This window comes from Talpa europaea (assembly GCF_964194135.1).
Source record: "Talpa europaea genome assembly, chromosome: 6".
Lineage (NCBI taxonomy): Eukaryota > Metazoa > Chordata > Mammalia > Eulipotyphla > Talpidae > Talpa > Talpa europaea.
In genome coordinates, this window is record NC_140072.1 from 108,865,918 (window position 1) to 108,886,068 (window position 20,151).

A 20,151-nucleotide genomic window follows, 5' to 3' on the forward strand; every position below is an offset into this window, starting at 1 on the left:
TGCTGCTTTCTCTTCATTTTGACACATCTAGGGCATGCAATTATTCACAAAGGTCACTTTCTAAAGAAGAAAAAGAACAATGACCAAAGGCAGCATTTAGGTTTCGAATAGACTATGACAATTTAATCAATGACAAACTCTCAATGTCAAGAACCATCTTATTTCTAAGTAGACAGAGAATGACATTTCATCAGAACTAAGTACAATCATAGTCCACATTAAAAACTAGTCCAAAAAAAGTTCTTAAGATTTAGAGAAAATAATTAATATATATATAGAAAATTACATAAGTTTAAATGTGACTACAACTTTTCTTACCACCATTAAAAAACATAGTCATGTTAAGAATTAAATAATGCTTAAATTGTAAAGAGACATAAAATTCAAAGCTTGACTGAGAGAATATAATTAAGCACATAAAACTTACACCCATAAAACTTTTCTGTTCAAATTTGTACTGCAATTAATTGACTGGGAAATTTAACATTACAAGATAACCCTTCCACCTGATATTTTCCCCAAATCAGGAGATGTACTAAGCCATGTATGGAAATACATTTTAAATTGTTTAGAGAAATGTGGGCCTCCCTGGTGGCGCAGCGGTTGAGTGCTGGGTTGTGAAGCTGCCCGCAGCCTCTGCAGTGCTGGTTCGATCCCAGGCCGCCAGGCAAGAGTCCCACAGGGCGTGCAGACCTCTCCTGCCATGCCCACTGCTCCCCTCAACAGTGTACTTCGTCATGTACTCTGCTCTCCCCTCTGGCTTGGTGAATTCTCTCACCCTCCCGCGCTTCTGACTGTACCCAGTGCTTGCATAAATAAATAAATAAATCTTTAAAAAAAATTGTTTAGAGAAATGTGATGAGAATACCTTTCTAGAAATATTCTGGGATATAAAGTTTTGTTTATTTTTCATAATATAGCTCAGCATTAGCAATCAATAACCATAATCACAACAACCTATGTGCATATATATTATATATATAATATGTATGTTGATATATACATATATATATCATCTATCTAGTCTATAATTGGTATTAATCTTTACTTAAGTGATTGCCATTAGTAAAGATATTTTAATTTTCTAAAGCTCAAATGTTATTCCTTAACATAAACAAAGTAATACTTTAATGCATACATGGTTTTGAGATGATTGAGTAGCACCACATAGGTACTATATTTTAGACACATATTTTATAGTAGCTATAACAGATAATGAGTAATTTTTTTCCTTGTTAGTAAATATTTTTCTGTGCTTACTTCCTATTCAGCAAAACACTTATCATTATTTTTGTTAGATTCCTTTAGCTTTTTTTGGTGAAATACACTAAAACAGGAAGGTAATATAATAAGAAATTCATGTAACATTTGCTCACACACTGAAAATTAATATTTTAGGTGAAAAAAAGACAATGAAATTGTTTTACAATCAAAATAATCCAATAATCATGTGATAGTAGATCTCTACTAGTGCTAAAGAATAAGAGATTTCTGAAACAGAAAGAATAGTATTGCAAGGAATGTAATTGCATAATAAAAAAGTTATTTTTGAGTTACATATATTTATATTATATTTAATATATAATTCATATATTATTCATAGATCATATATATGGAGCTTTCTTTTTTCTTAATAACAATATCACAAACTAAAGAATATCATTAAAGTTCAATATCCTAGGTTAACTTTATGCACAGGCAGGATAGATAAACAGTCTTAATTCAGAAAAGCCCAAAAGGTTGTTTTTTTTTAGGTTAATCCTTTTATTTCTAGATAAAATTCTAGATAAAATCCTTTTATCTCTAGATAAATTCAAACTCTGGGAGAAGAGACTCTTTATCATCTCCAAGACTTTAAGTGTGTGAATAAACGGTCTGAAATCTAAAAGGTAATGAATGTATAGGAATAAGATATTTGCGTGGTAGAAAGAATTTTAAGAATAGGGAAGCCTGTAGAAAAAAATTACATTTTTATTTTCAGGTCTTTAGAAGTAAAGCAATGGTCTTTTGATAGAGAGATAAAATATGCAGGACTTTAGAGTTTTTGCTATGCAATTATTCTGAGTTCAATACAGTCTGTCCATTTTAGTATTTTCCCTTATATAAATGGTGGAGCTGCACTGTCTCCTAATACTTTTTTCCTGACTTCCTTTGTTTTCTATATCCACCTTTGCTCATGTTAACCCATGAGATCAGATATAGTGATAACTGGGAAATAAGGAATAAGATTCCTACAAAAACATGTGTGGAATACATAATATTACTTAGTAGAACATTTCATGAACATTAATTTGAGCAGCGACTATAATATACATTCACTACTAGGCATTGGGGGATACAAAAATGATTAATTCTTGTTGACTAAATTCCAATTATAGTTCCAAGGATTCTAATGTTAATATAAACACCAAAAACTCTAGCCTGTTCAATTTTGCCTAAAATAAGTCCATATTTACCTTTTAATCAGTTATTTCTACTAGTAAATAGAATTATTATTATCTAATTATTAGGTTATGTACCTGAAGGCATATGCTTCAAGTTTCAGTTTTCTGATAAAATATTGATTGTCATAAAAAGTAAATAATTCACTAGAGATAAATATAAATTCAATCATTTCAGAATGTCTAAAAAGTCACATCTTTTAGGGAAAATATTTTTCCCTAATTCATCAATTCTAAAAGTTCAAATATATACATGTAGTTCTATTTTTTATAAAACAAGAGCATGGTTAGAAACATAAGTGCAATATCTTATAAAAGTTTGTATATGTGTGAAATAATATTTGCAATAAATGAAATTTGTTTATATTTTGGTTATTACTCTAAATTGTGGAACAAATATTTTTAAGTCGTTAAGTTATTACTAAAATAATTTATATCTTAAATAATGTAATAATCTTACAACAGCGAATTGCATTTAACCCATTCTACTTTTTAACACCCCCCCCACCCCTTGGCAAAAATTCTTCTGTTTCTCTCTCACTTGTTCTTTTTTCTCCCATAAGTCATAGATGATTTAAAATAGGTTGTGCTTCTGTTCCTCAAAGAAAAAAAAAATATATATATATACACACACATGTGTGTTATAAATAATCAATGTAATTTCTTCCCTCCCCCACCTCGGGTTTTTCTGGAGGTGACACTCACAGCCCTGAAACAAGAAACAAGGCAGCCTTGTGTTTGGCTGGTGGGCATCTAGCTCACGTGGCAGTTGAAGCAAGAATTGGAAGGCATGAAAGGAGAGAGTCAGAACCCGCTACACCACCACCCTCCCACCCCCAATCATGCCAAAACCATTGTCACAATTCCCAGTGTGGGACTCAAATTTTGCATCTTGCTGTTGGGAACTGGGGATTACTCCTAGATTACTTATTTCAGGGATTGAAGTTGTGGATGGAAGATATAACTACCCTTCTCTGGTAAATGATGTATTTTGCAAAAAAATCATGTGTGAGATTTTATCACCTTTTCTCTTGGATTTCAGTTGGCCCACCAAATGTTTTTAGTCTGCCTGGGAGGTGGGGGTGTGGGGGGTGAAAGTGAACTGGGAATTCCATGGGGGAGAATCAGGCAAGTCAGCTGTTGGGTGCAAGACAAATTATATTAGCAGTTTGAACAGTTCAGAATGAGAGAAAATCTAGGATGTTTCTCTAGACAATGAAATAATATGGTAGAGAAAAACTAGGTGCTATGACAGGCAGGCACACAGTCTGAGCCCACCACATTCCTGCCAAAACCCTGCAAATTCTAGCTCAGTCCACAGAGGTGGGGGCAGAGCTATGGGATCAAAGAAAATTAGCAAATAATCAGAACCACCTCTGCTCTATATTTTGTGCTCTTGTTCCATGTTTCATTTCTACAGTGCAATAATTCCATAATAATAAAATGTCTATAAGTAATTTATAAATAGCATTTTTTAATGAAGCCATATATTGATATGTATCCACAGTTATGTCTTTATTGTCCCTTGACTTTTCATTTACATGTGTAAATTTTTATACAAACAGTCACAGATTTACATACTGAAAAACTCTTGGGAAACAAATTCTTACTGCAATCTTTGTGAACAGCACTCCTTAGGGATGTGCTCTGCACGACTTGTGTGACATAATTTGATGTCACTGCAGTCTCCAAACATTATCTAATATGCCTTTATTTAATTTTTCCTTACTATTTCCAAACTCTGTAACTTAAACTTATTTTTGCTTCAATAGTTTTCTCACTTTATATTAGCCATTATCAATACACATTCAGACTTCAGAGTACTTCTATACTATGTGGTTGAGAAACATAAAAATTAATTTAATACATGAAGATGTTATTTTTTAAGTCACATCTTTATTTCTATGCTAAAAACAAATGATAAAGGACATATCAGCACAGTGGTTTTACATCATGAAAGAATAGTGTTCTATGTATAAATATGATAAAAAGGAAAATAAATTAGTTGTGTTGTAATTTTTTCAAGATGCAATTCATCCAAGATGGAAATATTTTATTAGAGAAAACACAGGTGAAGATGCTTCAAAGTTACAATTATAAAAGTAGCATATCTGCAAGATAACTTATTTCAAGGATTAGAATGGTGGATGGAAGACATAACTAGCCCTCTAGTAAATGATATATATATATAATATATATATATTTTTTAAAGATTTATTTATTTGTTTATACTAGCCCTGGATACAGTCAGAAGCACGGGAGGGTGAGAGAATTCACCAGAGCCAGGCGGGGAACAGAACAGGCAGACTGACGAAATACACTGCTGAGAGGAGCAGCAGGCATGGCAGGAAAGGTCTGTCGTGCCATGTGGGACCCTTGCCGGTGGCCGGAGATTGAGCTGGCGCTGCAGAGGCTGCGGGCAGCTTCATAACCCAGCACTCAATGGCTGCACCACCAGGGGAGGCCCAATGATATATTTTGGGGAAATTCATATATGAAGGTTTTTTTTATCACCTTTGGACAATATATAAGTTGAAATTTGTTGTATGTACTCTTCATATGTTTCATCTTACAAACTATCCATGAATTGGTGTAAATAAAGAAAAGAAATGATACTCTATATCATTTGCTAGAATCAAAATGCTGGAGTCAATGTGAAGGTCAACTCTGAATCTATGTTGTAAAGAAACCACTCAGTAGCTATAGCAACAACTGCAGTCACATTAGAAATGGCAGAATTTTGCTATTCACTGCCTTACCAGCTTTGTAACTATTTTAATCCATTTCCCCCAGAAAAATGTAAATATAAGGCCAAATAAATTCACAAGGATATTAAAATTTACCTAAAAGTTAAACTAATACTTTCCTTTAGAAACATAAGTGTAAATAATTCATTTTAATGCACTGCAGGTGAAATAGAGTTTAAAATAAAGTGAATTTTTTTTCAAAAATGCTTTACTTGGGCCTCCCCTGGTGGCACAGCAGTTGAGCGCTGGGCTGCGAAGCTGCCCGCAGCCTCTGCAGTGCTGGTTCTATCCCTGGCTGCTGGCAAGGGTCCCACATGGCGCGCAGATCTCTCCTGCCACGCCCACTGCTCCCCTCAGCAGTGTATTTTGTTTCTCTGCCTGTTCTGTTCCCTGCTCTGGCTCTGGTGAATTCTCTCACCCTCCCACGCTTCTGACTGTACCCGTGCTTGTATAAATAAATAAATCTTAAAAAAAAAAATGCTTCGCTTAACGTTCACTTTATTTTTTCTCAAGTTTAGGAAATGTATTCTAATGCAAAAAACATATAGACTATTAAATATTTGAGGAAAAATTCACTACATTGCAAACAAATGTCAGCCCTACAAGAAATCATTTTAAAAGTTTGCTTCAAAAAGCTTCCTGAAAAATATTAAAATGGGTTTATTACCATGTATAAAATAAAAATATAGTCATACTTCCTTTGCACCATTGATGTTCAATCTCTACAAATATCTTGAAAATAGGTCTAGTACCTTGAAAATAGAAATAATGGGGAATCTTTCCAATACATTGTCATTTATAATCCCAAATGAAAATTGCTGAAATAATTTCTAATTTTGACAGTATGTCATATTTGAAAAAGGAGTAATTAATGACACTTAATGCTTATATAATAAATTAGATGACTAAATTGTATTTAATAATGGAGTTAATGGATTAATATCTATTTGAATTGTATGTTGATTGAAATTGTTGACATACTCCTTGTATAAATTTTGCCAAATTTGACTATGTTTTTGACTTAAAAACTGCTCTTCAAATTCTCATTATTTAACTACAGGGAAAAAAATAGTGTAAGTTTTTCTACCCAAGCAATGTTTTAGGTATATTATTTATTTTAGCCTAATGTACTAATAATCAATTTATCATGACTACTTTTATGGTTTCTTTGTATTTATATTTTGTGGGTGATGCATGTGATTACTTTTAGCATGAAAGTGATTCAGCCAAAATTTTAATCAATGGACTTTACAGATAGGGACTATTTTTAGACTAGTATTTTAGTCAGTAACTTTCCTTCAATTTTTCATTAAACTGAGGTAGTTTGAGTATACTTGTAAACAAAAGCAAAATAGAAAATTGGAATTATGTCATACTATAAAGCTTCTGCATAACAAAGAAATTATCATTAAAACAAAAAGACCTACTGAATAAAAGAAAATATTTGCAAGTCATATATCTAAAAAGTGGGTTTAAGAACCAGGCACTTTTCTGTAGAAGATGTATAAATGACAGACAGACATATGAAAAAATGCTCATGATCACATATTACCAGGGAAATACAAATGAAAACAACAATGAGATGCCATCTCACACCTGTGAGAAGACCTAAGGAAAAAGACCAGTCTGTGGAGATCAGGATGTGGAGGTTAAGGAATCCTAATACACTGTTGGTGAAAATGTAGACTGGTCCAGGTTCCATGGAAAACAGTATGGAGGTATCTCAAAACATCAAAAAAAGATCTACAATATTGACCCAGCACTTCTACTCTTCAATATCTACCTTTAGAATGCAAACACACTAATTTGAAGGGATATAACCATCTATATTCATTAAAGCACTACTTACAATAGCAAGCTGTGGGAAAGCCTCACTTCCCATTATCAGATGATTAAATAAAGGAGATATGGTATATATACACAGTAGACAACTACTCATCTATTAAAATAAAAAAGATGAAATCTTGTCATTCACAACAACCTGATTGGAACTGGAAGGGATTATGTTAAATGAAATAAATCAGAAGGAGAAAGACAAATATTGGATGATTTCACTTATATGTTAAATATAGAGACATTAAACAAAGGGCCTCACAAAACTAAATAAAAAAATAAAACCTAAAAATCTGAATGTAGAATTGATACTCTGGGAGAAGAGTGCGAAGGGTAAGGGGTGAACTACTCCTGTGGAGGAATATGGGTGCTTTGGCAATGGGTGTGATATGAACCTCTAAATCATATGCTGTACTGTAAATCAACATTACCACAAAACATAATAGAATAATTACATTTAAATAGATATAGGTATAACTAGTGTTAGTCTTCTTGCCTGTGTGTGGTGGTGGGGGGAGTGTATATGTAGGGCTATGTGTGTGCATGTTTGTAAATCTTAAAGATTTAGCAATCTTAACAATGTTATTTGCTTCCCTGGTCTGAAACCAGCTGTGAAATACTCCATTGAATATTTTCCTATAAGAAAAAGTTTATTTTACTGAAAGTACATCATCATGTACAAATTTGCATAGAAAAATTTCTTTTTTAAGGTGGATTAAAAATACTGACTGTAGTCACCATCCACACTAACAGGTAAAAGACATGGCAAAATATGGTATGACATCAAAAAGATCTACCAATCACATATGAAATTTTACCATATTTACCAGTATAAATATATTTGCATAGGTTGTTAAGAGATTTTGAGACTAAGGTTGCCCCAAGTTAGCAATAATTATCTGTATCAATAGGTTAAGAACTCCATTAGAGTTACATTGAAATGCACTTATGAATGATTTTTGGAATCATTACCACCATTTCCTTTTTTTTTTTTTTTATTCTCAACTAAAGCTTTTTGAAGGGAATATAACCTAAATAGATATATATCTATATCTATATATTTAAGATTTATTTATTCATACAAGAACTGGGGTACAGGCCAGAGGTGTGGGGGGGTGAGAGGATTCACCAGAGACAGAGCAGGGAACAGAAGAGGCAGATTGACTGAAGTACACTGCTGAGGGGAGCAGCAGGTGAGCCAGGAGAGGTCTGCTGGGCCATGTGGGTTGCTCCCTGGCCGAGCGGGGATCGAACTCCTTATGCAGAGGCTGCAGACAGCTTCACAGCTCTGTGCTTAACCCCTTGAGCCACCAGGGAGCCCTAGCTATATGTATTAGCAGCTTCTTCTCCATCTGCTTCCTTAACCTATATTTTCTTATATGAGGAAAAACTATTAACTATATTAACTATATTTTGTCTTGCTGAAAATAAAATAACTAAGCTAAATATCCCTTGTCATTCGTTATATATATGTATTTTTTTTTTTAGTTTTTTAAAGATTTATATATTTATGCATACAAGAACTGGGGCGTAAGCCAGTGGTAAGGGGTGTGAGAGGATTCACCAGGGAGAGTGGAGAGCAGAACAGGCAGGTCTACTGAAATACACTGCTGAGGGAGCAGCAGAAAAGAAAGGAAAAGTCTACTGCACCATGTGGGTCAGCTCCCTGGCCAGGGATAGAACTCATGCCTCAGTGGCTGGTGATAGCTTGATAATGCTGAGACTTAACCCCTTGCTGCACCTGGAGGCCCCAGGAGTTGCTATTTAATGGATAAAAGTTTCAGTTGTATGGGCTTCCCCGGTGGCTCAGCGGTTGAGCGCTGGGTTGCGAAGCTGACCGCAGCCTTTGCGGCACAGGTTCAATCCCTGGCTGCTCCCCGGCCACGGGAGGAGGGTCCCACACGGTGCGCAGACCTCCCCTGCTGCCCGCTGCTCCCCTCAGCAGTGTACTTCGGTCCTTCTGCCTGCTCTGCTCCCCGCTCTGGCTCTGGTGAATTCTCTCACCCTCCCGCGCTTCTGACTGTACCCAGTGCTTGTATAAATAAATAAAAATAAATCTTAAAAAAAATAAAAAAAAAACTATATAAAAATATTTCACTTGTACAAGATTAGTAAATTCTAGAGATTTGCTATATAGAATACTGCCTATATTAACGATACTATTCTCTACACTTTAAAACTTTTAATGGGATAAGGTTCATGTTATTTGTTTTTATAGTAATTTAAAAATGATGCATGGTAAAATAAGGAAAATGTACACCTTCTAACAATTTTGTACTATTGCCTTGCTTGAAGGTGGAGCAAAAGATTTGCACACCCTGGTACTAAATCTGTTTCCACAAAGGATAATGAGTATCTCGTTTCAATTTTCTCATATTTTAAAATCAGTTATCTGTCACTGCAGAGGCACATGATCTCATGCAAGAAAATAATTATAGTTTTGGCAACATTCTTTGGACAATGTGAAAGACCATTTGCTATTTGTCTGCGTTGTTCCATAACAGTAGCACAACAAATTTAAATAAAGTTAGAGTTGCAATTATTTATTGTTATCTTTTGGGTTATTTTTTACCTGGGTAACACAAAAGAATAAACACAATCAGTTCCAGCTGGAAACACGTCTACAGTATGTCAAGGACAATAAGTTCACAAATTGACTTTACCTGCTATTCATGTGGTATATGAAAAGAATTGGGCAAAGGGGAATTTAATTAGTGTCTCATAGTAGAAATAAATAGAAAAAAAGATTGACTACTGATTGCATTGAAAATGAGTAGCATGTTCAGCTGTCAACAATTGAGCAGAAGTGGATTGTTAGTGTTTCTTTGGTCATAGAAAATTTTATTTTTATTAGATTATCAGTAGATATCTATAATTATGTGGATTCTAACTTGCATATGATTATTAAAAATAAATGGTAAATGCAATTTTATTATATTTATAGAGATTTGCTGTAAAAATGATACAATGACAGGTATTTACACTAGGAAACTAAATATTATTTACTGAAGACTTTTGTTGAATTTAAAAGGCATGCAGAAGAAAAAAAATTCCAAGAAATTTATTTATTTATTTTAAAGATTTATTTATTTATTTATTGATTGATTGATTTATACATACATACATACAAGCACTGGGTATAGTCAGAAGCGTGGGAGGGTGAGAGAATTCACCAGAGTCAGAGCGGGGAGCAGAGCAGGCAGAAGGACCAAGGTACACTGCTGAGGGGAGCAGCGGGCAGCAGGAGAGGTCTGCGCACCATGTGGGCCCCTCTTCCAGTGGCCGGAGAGCCAGGGATCTAACCTGAGCTGCAGAGGCTGCGGTCAGCTTCGCAACCCAGCGCTCAACCGCTGCGCCACCTGGGAGGCCCCCAAGAAATTTATTTTTATATCAATTCTCCTCCTCTTGAAAACCACAATAATAAAATAATAGATACATCTGAATTAATGAAGTATATTATTTAACACATTTTATCATATATGTCTAATATTCATTTACCAACTTAAAAAATGGAGGCACATACAAAGGTAAAACAAGAAAAATGTTACTGAGTACTGCTTTAATATTAGAGGTAAACTGTATAATTGACAAATGCTATAATGATTTTCATCATGGTAAAATTAAATGTACATTCCTGGACCTCCCTGGTGGCTTAGGGTTTAAGTCTCATTGTTTTCACCAAAACAGCCTACCACAATGTCCTGAGTTCGATCCCCAGCCAGAGAGCTGCATAGCAAACCTCTCCTGTCTTACCCACTGCTCCCTTCAACAGTGCACTTCAATAGATCTGCCTGTTCTCTTCCCCACTCTGTCTCTGATGAATTCATTCACCCCCTGCCCCATGCGCATCTGGCCTACATCCAAGTTCTTGGATGCATAAATAAATAAAAATAAATCTTAAAAAAATAATTTGTATTGCTTTAGCCTTTACAAAGAAAAATATACATGCACATTAACAATTATTTTAAAACCTTATGAAATAATTTGCATCATTTGGCATTGTATTATTATTATTCTCCTGATTCTTAAAAATCTAATCTAGCCTCAGTTGTTGCTAATGTCCTCTATTTTCTTGGCTTGAAATCATTAGACAGTATAGTTCTTGACAGTATAGTTCTTGTACAAATAAAAACTTCCTAGTTTTTGGTGTACTTTGCACATTATGAGGAATCAAAATAAAATAGATGCAGGTAGTTATACATTCATATTACAAAATTTGTTGAGTGTAGGGTGAATGCAGCCCTACTAAGAAATGGATAAGATAGTAGCTTAACCTAAAATAAATTTAAATTGTAAGGGACATTAACACAACGTAAAAGAAATATCCTTCCACTGCAAACACTTCAAATGTAAGGCTACACACAGACTAATTTCTCCAGAGAGAAATCCACAAACTAGTTGGAGGACACCCACACAATGAGAGACTGAGAAATACTCACATTAAGATGGATAAAAGAGGGCCTCCCCCGTGGTGCAGCGGGTTGAGCTCAGTGATGTGAAGCTGTTCACAGCCTCTGCAGCATGGGTTTGATTCCTGGCTGGCCAGGGAGATACCCACATGGCACAGCAGACATCTCTCCCCTCAGCAGTGACTTCGGTCTGTCTGCCTGTTCTGCTCCCCACTCTGTCTCTGGTGAATCCTCTCACCCTCCCACGCCTCTGGCCTATACCCCAGTTCTTATATAAATAAAAATAAATCTTTAAAAAAAATGGATAAGGGCCTCCACTGGTGGTGCAGTGGTTGAGTGCTGGGCTGTGAGCCTGCCAGTTCAATCCCCAGCTGCCTGCGAGGATCCCACATGGTGCACAGACCTCTCCTGTCATGCCCGCTGCTCCCCTCAGCAGTGTATTTCATCAGTCTGCCTGTTCTGTTCCCCGCTCTGGCTCTGGTGAATTCTCTCACCCTCCCACGCTTCTGACTGTACCCAGTGCGCATATAAATAAATAAATAAATAAATAGATAAATAAATAAATAAACTTAAACACACACACACACACACAAATGGATAAGAGAGGCAGAGACATGAGGAGATACATTGTTGCTAAAAATGCTCCTGGCATCTGAACCTTATAACCTGGAGGGAACTTCCACCTCCCAGCTTACCACTGAGAATGAGGTTTGGGCTACCCACCCAGCATCCAAAATTTTAAGGCTGCTGACTAAGGAACGGCAAATCACCTAGCTCTAAGACCTAACAGGAGTTATGTATATGAACCCCACAAAACTATAGCAAGCAGATATAAAATGGGTGAGTGTGCACTCTCTAGTGCCTCCACCCCGCAACCGCCAGGCTTAGTACAAATGGAGAAGACAAAAATGCCCTCTCCCAGATTTTCTCTGAAAAATGCCAGTGGACTCATTTGGAAACTGATGTGTTTGCTTAATATATCCTTTGGGATTCACAAATTCCAAGCTTCATTATCTTTCAGAATTAAGTGATTTAAATGTGTTTCAGATCATAGTCACAAAATTGGGGCTCTAGGTATGGGGCTCTTCTTCCTTCCAGGAAGAAGCTGAAAACTTGTTTTTTTTGTTGGAGCAAGTCAGAGGGAATTAAGAAAGCAGGATCTCCAAACTGACTTGACTGAGGATGTGGGAGTGGAAACTGAGAATAAACATTTTGTGAGTAAGACTTCTATCCTTACATTAAATAAATAAATAATTAAACAATTGTTAATTGTTTAAATAAACAGTTACATTCCCCACTTAAAGAATAATTACTAAAAACTTGGAAAACCATTTTTATAACTGGTCAGCAGGTACTGTAAGGATTTAGAACCTAATCATAGACTGACTAATTCCAATATAAAGAAAGCAATAGTAATTTCTTAACTTGGATGCACAACTAAAATTCTTGGTTGGTAATGTAGTTACTGTTATTAAAACTTTCTAATTATATTTTGCTTATGGAAAATTGTGTTAAAGTCATCTATCTAGTCTGCTTAAAATCTGGAAACCTCCTGAAAGATATTAAATAAAATTGCTGGAATATTTATATACAAGAGTAAATTCATATAATTTGATTACCAGATGGGTACAATCTGCACTTTTAAATAGCATTCAAAATGAATGAATATCTTTCCTCGTAAGCCTGTTTACCCATTTTTCCTAGGTCACTGCCAAAGGTGCCTTGGAATATAAATTGCTTATAAGAGACTGAGCAAGACCTGTTTCCTAGATACTTAATTTGAGATAAGATATTCTTAGTGATATTAAAAAATGCTGAATGATTATAAAATATTTGAAAGAGAGAAATTCAGTCAAATATTCAGATAAATGCCATATTTAAAGGGGTAGGGTAAAATTTAGCATATGTGTTGATTGATAAATGAAGGTTTCAACCTTGAGAATTGTATGGTAGGTTTGGAAATCTGTTCAATTGAAATAGTTTGTAATCAGAATTTTAAGATATGATCCTGCATGGCATAGTGCTTCATTTTGCTTCTCAGGAAAGTTGTGAAGGTGAGTGGGTTGATCTCTGCAATAAAGCAAAACTACTGTAAATTTTGAACGTTTATGTTGTTTTAAAGTGGAATCAATAAGATATACGCTAATTAAAAAGTGACAATAAAAATCATGAAGTCACAATAATTTTTCATTTTAAAAATTCAGGAAAACAAAACTCAAATAATTTAAAAATTCAGGAAAAACAACTCAAATAAAATGTGATACGTACTTAAGATTTCTGGTGACATTATAAAATCTGGCAAAGATTAGGAAGACATTAACAACAGATGCTTATGTTAAAACTAGCCATTTTGGACTGAAATTGAAGAAAGTTATATTTATCTTAGATATTTGAAAACTTTTTGACAGTAGGTCCCTCAAACTGGAGAAAAGTTTTGCTAATGAGGTACTTATGGCAAAGTCACTAAACATCTTTAAGGAAAATTTAGCCATATTAATGAAAATGGTAGATGACCTCCTGTTTGGACAGACATTTCTTTCAGTCATTGCATTTGCTTCCAACCTTATCACCTAGAATTTTGTATAGGCCGACAGTCTCCAGAGAGCTGGCTTGTTCAATGAAGAGTCTGTAATTCTTCTGTCTACCTGAGGGAATCAGAAACTCCTATTAAGAACAGTGTGGGAATCTTGAAATCACATTCAAAATCCTGGTGTGCAATAAGAACAAATTTAATACAGTAAATGAAGGTTAACAAACCAAAATAAAATTTAAAGTAAATTATTCAATCTTCATGGTCAAATTTCTCACAATTTGCAAGTATCTGGTAAAAAATGTTATATAGTATAGATGACATTCAAAATATATCTTTAAAATATTGCTGTCTAGTACTGAGATCATTTCTTGACATATATAAGTATCAAAATAAAATTTTCTGCATGTTTATGTAAGTAAAATCTGTAGCTAATGGCCATAGATTCTTATTATATCAATGCAATTCTACCAATGAGGACAACTGTAGGTTATATTTTATATGGTCTTTAATGGATAGAGTTGAAAAAGGCGCTTCAATATTTTAATAATGTAAGTGCCAAGGGACAGAAATAATAATTCAATCTGATCAAAAATGGGTCTTTCAAGGACATGAAGAAACTTCCTTGAAGAGAATAATAAGAAAGCCCTATGTTTCTATCCCTCCAAAAGAAAAAGAAAATTGGGAGTTAATCAATTATTTAAATAGTATTGTGCTTTAGAAATATAATTCAGAAAGGAAAGTTCAATTTCTTTCAATTATCACAGGACAAAAAAAATTATTTTTAAAGAAGATATCTTTTGATATTTGAAGACAATATTCTGCCAAAGTTATTAAAATTATGTCTATTAGTAACTAAATCAAGACCCTACAGGTTGATTTATGTGCACATTGCATTCACTCCTTTAACTACCCTAGTCATTTTCTCAGACACTATGCTGGACATCAGAGATAAAAAATTCAAGATCCTGGCCTTCCCAGTGGCGCAGCGGTTGAGTGCTGGGCTGAGAAGCTGCCCGCAGCCTCTGCAGCGCCAGCCAGTTCCATCCCCGGCCACAGGAGAGGGTCCCACATGGCATGCAGACCTCTTCTGCCGTGCCTGCTGCTCCCCTCAGCAGTGTACTTTGTCAGTCTGCCTGTTCTGCTCCCCGCTCTGGCTCTGGCGAATTCTCTCACCCTCCCATACTTCTGATTGTACCCAGTGCTTATATAAATTAATAAATAAATCTTAAAAAAATTCAAGATCCCCACAGAATTCTGTTGCAAGTCAGTTTTAAATATAACTCATAGGAGAGTGTCTTGATGCTGAATGTAATGGTGAGATACTCTACCTCTGAATCATATACAACATTGTAAATCTATGTTACCTTAATAATATATATATATGTATATGTGTGTATATATGTAATATATATAAGAAAATTTTATCTACTTTATACCTTCAGAAGCCAGTATTTCTCTTTACCATATATAGTTTATTTTCACATATGATGGACAGCAATACTAACTGGAGCATGCACGTCAGTTGGTATGGATTCTGTAGGTACCCTTCCAGCAACCCACTGTGTGATGGAACAACTGAATTCTCATTGATTTAACATAGACAATTCAGAAAAAAATGTGTACATATCCTGGGTATTAACTACATGGTCAGGCACAGTGCTGAACATTTTCTGTACATTGTACTCCAGTAGCCCCATGAGTGACTCTTTATACAGAAATCGTAACTGAAGCTAAGAGAGGTTTGCAATTTTCTCTGGGCTAAAATTGTGTGAATTGTCAGGGCATGATTTCAAGTCTGGATGGCCTGACTCCTAAGACTGCTTTTAACCAATTCACTATACTCTGCCAGTCAGAGATTAGCTCACCTTCCAGGAAAGTTCCCAAGGCAAACATCTCTCAGTATGTGAAGATTCCATAACACAAAGTATTTCCTATTTAGGACTTGAGTATAATTGGACATCTGCTTCCAAACATATTTAAATACGTTGTAGGGTTAGTTTGTATACCTCACTAGTCATGACGCAGCAACTTTTGGAGACTAAATTCCATTTTGCATATTTGGGAAAATAACACTGATATGAATTGTTTTCATAAGAATACAATATTTAAAAAGGAATATAATTTAAAAGTATGGTAAGGTGTCAGATATGTTTATCAATGAATACAGGTAGACGGTGTTCTTTGATCAATTGGGAGAGTGACTGTTCTTTACAGAAGTGGTTGTGATCTGAAACGCTGCTTCTTCACCTGGCTGCACAACGCCTTTGCTGCTCTGATTGCTCCACACTGGGCTGGTCTTTCCCCTGACATTATTTCCCAGTATTCTGCAGCCATGCTTCATTACTTGAAATTGTTCTTCGACATGTCTGCAGCATGTTTCTTCAGCCTGCCCTATTTGAGATCTCCCCACTTCAGCTCACCATACAACAGCTGGCCAGGTACCCTGCTGTCATCCATTTTTTACACTTGTGCATTCCAGTGGAGCTGCATTGCAGCAAGAATAGCTTCACTGCTGTTGGGCTGGCAGTATTCCAGGACTTTGTGTTGGTGAATATGCCCCTACTTGTGATGCTAACAAAAATCAATGTTAAACATAATGACCAATATTCTGCTCATTTTTTTCACTATTCTATGTTAGTAAACATCTATATACCTATCATGTTACATAATCTTTTTCATTAATCAAATGATTCAAAGATTTAGTTTGATAATGTATTCTTATTAGTATGATTTAAATGGAACTATATTAATACAGCAGGAAATTGAACAACCAATGTATTTGCCTTCACCTTAAGGCTATAGGATAGGTTACATGTTAATTAGCCATCTCTGGTGAATTATTCAGAAATTCTGTAATGTGCAATTGGGCAAAATATAATGAACACCAACTATCCATAGGCAATATTAATGTTTCACTAGACAAAATACATTTATGACAACAAATATTCTCATAAACTTTCCTTAAGATATGGAAAACTATTCAGAATATCAGCATATATTTGGGAAAACTACCAGAAAAAATATGTTAATAAAAAAATATTAATCTAGTCACCAGTATGCTTAAGACATTGGTCTATGTATTGCTTTGAATTCCCCAACATAGAAAAATATCCAAAAAATATTTTTATTTTAGCTACAAGAATGCATAAGTGACTCCAATATTGACTTGATTGTCAGTTTCCATAGACTGCCACAGAAAATACTCACACATTTTAGTTAATATGAAATGAAACTATTTGCATAATATATCTTAACATTTTGTATTCATATTCAATATGTAATAAAGTTTTATAAATTTTCTTATAAAAGATGTTATCAAAAAAGAATAGAATTGAAATAGCTACATTGGAAATTTCAGTGAAGAGTACAGAAGTACTATAGAAAGAAGTACTGTCAGAAAGATAAAGTACTGCACCAAGGCAATAAAGTACAATTATTGATTAATTGGTTATGACAACATTAGACAGACCATACCGGTATGCAATAGACCATTTAATTATAGTAAATTATGTAGCTTCTTTGACCTAAAGATAATCCTCACATATCATTACTATTACATATTTCCAAGTTGGGTCATAGTAATTCTTATCTAGAAGTTAGGAAGAAAAAAAAAATAAAACCTAAAGTTGTATAATTGGTAAAGAAGCAATAATTACATGATAGTCAAGGTAGCAGAGTTTTTGGTCTTATGGTTCGTTCTAGATAATGTTCTTGGACTGCTCTGTGCTCAGATGTGATTATGGAGTAGTCTTGTTTTTTTTTGTTTTTTTGTTTTTTTAGATTTATTTATTTTTACAAGAACCAGGGTACAGGCCAGATGCAAGGAAGGGTAAGAGGATTCACCAGAAACAGAGCAGGGAACAGAACAGGCAGATTGATGAAATGCACTGCTGAGGGGATCAGCAGGCAAGACTGGAGAGGTCTGCTGGGATCGAACTAGAGGGATCGCTGCCGGGATTATTGCAGAGGCTACGGACAGCTTCACAGTGCAGTGCTCAACAGCCTGCACCACCAGAGAGGCCTGGAGCAGGCTTGTTTTTATCTTGATCTTTCGTGGCCACAGTGGTATTGTCTGATTTGACTGCTCTATGAAGTTCTTTGGCAAACAATGGAGTACCTGGGCCTGGCTGGGAGGGCCAAGCAGCTCCTAGCAACTTTAAGGCAGACATAATGATGTCTGACCTTCTCCCAAGTTTCAGGAGCTTTTCTCTTTGTTAAAACTAATAGTCTAAGCAAACTAAGGCCCATTATACAGAGTACTTTCAAACATCTAGATAATGGTAGAACAATGATCCCAGTGCATTGTTTTCTGCATTGTGCTATAATATCACTCTTGATTCTGCTGGATCCCTTTCCTGACTCATGGCCTGTCCGGCTCTGCCACATCATCATCATAGTATGATTCCAGTTAGAAACATACCAATATTTGTTGTCGTTGTCATAGATGATAAACAACACCATGCATATAACATGTAGTTAAAAGTTAATAGTTAATTATAATTTGCACATACATCACTGATAAACTCCTTAGATTTAATTTATCTTAGACACATTTATTTAGTTCACTTTAGTCTTGACTCCAAATCCAATCCTCTCCTTGCATACAAATTTGTAGCCTTCGTTTTTGAAATTAATTAATCTGGAGAAGGTCAAGGGATATATGGTAATATCTAAAACTTACCTAGCTTAATATTTCAAAGTATTATTCTACCAGATAAATGTGTAATATAGGTATGTTTATATTCTATTTAATAAGAATTGCACTTCTATGCACATTTTTTAAAATAAAAACTCAATTTCAATATAACAAAATATTATTGTGTTTTGAAATGTCATATTGTAATTCCTACATATTCAGTTGCTGAAATTCTCATAAGTTCTATTATTGTAGGATTTATACATAGCTTAGAAAATATTAAACATTTACTACATATTCAGCAGAAGTAATTCAGCACAATAGAAATATTTTTATGTATTAAAAAAAGGGATAGAAAATATATGAAGTTTTGATTTTGACTTCCAATAAGATATAAATAACAAAACTTCCTGCACAGAACCACATGGAAATGGTTTAATTAAGTTTTCCTTAGATTGCTTTTTTTGTGTGTATTTTTATTTTTTTACCCAAATAGTATATTCTCAGGAGGAAAACCAGCTTTTAATGGGATCATTGCTACAACCTCAACTTCTTTAGAGATCAGCAGATGACAACAGTTTGAGAACCCCATCAATGGATGGCTGTTGTTGTCTGCTCAATGAAACATCCCAGAAAGGACATTTTACCCACATCTCTAAAAGGAATTCAAAGATGTGTCAGTAAATTCCATGTCTCTTCAAAATTAAGTTATTTTTTGTGTCACTGAGATTTTATGAGTGAGCTGCTAATCTGGATGATAGATTCCCTGTATAATAAAGTGAATAAATGTGCTCCACTGGGCATCTCAAAATGACCTAAGATCATCTCTTTTTCAGACTGGGAACTTTGAAGATTCAGATGGCTTTAAATCTTTGAAGATTGTTGCTTAATGAAAATACATTACTAATGTGATGAATGTACAGATTTCTATTAAGAATCTTAATAGAATTTAAATAGGATTGAACTTTTTCCAAAGAAATAACTCTTAAACATATATATGTGTGTATATATATGTGTGTGTATGTATGTATATATAATTAGACACAGTGAAAAGAAATTTAAGATTCAAGAACCCAAATTTAGAAGGTTACTCTCAGCAAGCCACAAAAGTAGCATTTACACTGTCTTTTACTAATTTTGGATTTAAAAGATGAGGAAACTATGGAGGTTTTTTGTTGTTGTTTTATTCCATTAGTTTGCAGATAAAGGTAAGGGACTATTTTGGTGTAATTTATTCCAACTGTTGTGACTTTGTCCAATTGAGTGTAGAATTTAGCTTGCTTTGGCAGTACATGAACTAGGTCTGGAAGAAGTTGCACCCTGAAAAAGCCAGCATGTCTCTTTTTTGCATGATTGAAAGTCATACTTACCAAATATTTGCTTGCTAAACAGATGCTGATTTCATGGTCCAATGTTCAGTTTTGAAATATTTTATTTATGTTTATAAAAATGAAGGAAGGAGGAATAGTTTCATTTATTAAGCATAAATCTCTAAAATATTTTTTTCTGATTTTCATATTTTTAGAAAAAATACAAATTTTAAAACTTTTTC